General features: G+C 47.9%; 1 protein-coding gene across 1 annotated transcript in view; it reads right to left on the bottom strand.

Annotated features, from left to right (window-relative positions):
• Positions 1-1,268, bottom strand: part of RALGPS2 (Ral GEF with PH domain and SH3 binding motif 2) — a gene marked incomplete at its 3' end in the record, with an annotated part of 209,674 nt that extends 208,406 nt beyond the window's left edge. The window contains exon 1 of the mRNA XM_014583897.2: positions 1,086-1,268. The remainder of the gene's footprint in view (positions 1-1,085) is intronic.
• Between the last annotated feature and the right edge of the window lie 199 nt (positions 1,269-1,467).

The raw sequence follows: 1,467 nt of genomic DNA, 5'->3' as shown, positions 1-1,467 counted from the left end.
TTCCCATGCTACAAATAAACATCAAAAAAGTATGCTGCAATCTTTATAAGTGCTAGTGCTATCCTTAAATCCCTGTTGCCTATCTTTACAATACAAGTGCTATCCTGAAATTCCAGTTACAATCGTAAATACTTCAGGTGAGGTGAACAGTATTTCCAGAGTCACACCCAAAGTGTTTCTGAAAAGTCAAATTCTTTATTTGATTCAGTGACAGGTGGAATATAATGGGGAAAAGGCAGATCTTACCGTTTCAAAATTATCATGAATTTTAAAAAGAAAAAATGAACTCAATATAAAATAATTACATGAAATTATTTATTCAAAAATGGCACCTAATGCCCCTACACTTGATCATTAGATCTGGCTAATGAGATATTTTCCAAATCTTTAAAACTACATATTTCATGTCTGCAACGCTTGAGTTAAGGGTTATTTGTATTAAGATAGCGGTATAAACATAAGTCTCTTCAACAATTCTAAAGTCTAGGGCAAGATATTCATTTTACAGCAATATGCTTACTGTATTTATAATTCTACAGCACTTGTACAAGACTAATTATCTGGGTGGAACAGGCTTTATGGCCAGCAAGCTGTGTGACTGCAATGCCTTGCATCCACGGATCGAAAAGTTTCCCGAAATACTGATGGTCATCTTCAAAAAGACTGGAACAAGAGGCGATCAGATGGTAAACACAAAACACACCAAAGTCAACTCCTGAACACTGGCATGAAAACAAGGCTCTCTATGGCAACTAAGGCGTTCAAAAACAAAATCCAAGGCACAAAAAAAAAAAGATAAGGCTCAATTGCTGCCTGTGTGTTTCCACTTTATGATCTTAAACCGTGAGCATCAGATATCTTTTTATCTCTTTCTTAACAGAAATTTAGTGTTCCAACTGCCCCTCCTCCACAGCTAACATCAGTGCCCTTTCTTCCTCCTAGAGCTACAGGAGGAGAGCTCGGAGGGGGGTGGGTGGGGGGCCGGTCTAGCTCCGCACAGGTTTACGGCTGATTCCAGAGGAGCTGCTCGTTGCGGCTCGCGCTTCTCCCGAATCACCTCCAAAGCACGGTGTTTAGGAGCTTACCTAATCCGACACAGCGATGGATTCTGGTTATCTGCAGACGGCTCTCCCAGCTTTGCAAGTGTGTGATCAGAAACGTCCGGAATCTCCCTTTTTTCCCCAATACTCCCGGCTCCCCGAAGCAAGGCGAGCCGACCTCGGGGAGTGCCCCTCGCCCAGTACCCGGGCCGCGCGTCCAGCCCGAGAGAGGCGCAGGACGCAGCCCGCCCGGAGCTCGGATCCGCTGGGGCTGCGGGCCGCTCCGCGGCGCAGGACCCGCCCGGAGCTCGGATCCGCTGGGGCTGCGGGCCGCTCCGCAACAGGTCACCCTGACCGGACCGGCGCGGGTTCGCGGGCGGCCAACTCCGCGGCCGGCTTCCGGGAGCCGCCGCCAGGACCAGGGGGG

This window comes from Tupaia chinensis, unplaced genomic scaffold (assembly GCF_000334495.1).
Source record: "Tupaia chinensis unplaced genomic scaffold, TupChi_1.0 Scaffold000074_1, whole genome shotgun sequence".
NCBI lineage: Eukaryota > Metazoa > Chordata > Mammalia > Scandentia > Tupaiidae > Tupaia > Tupaia belangeri.
The sequence above is the reverse complement of the archived record's forward strand: the minus strand, read 5'-3'. Positions and strand labels throughout refer to the sequence as shown.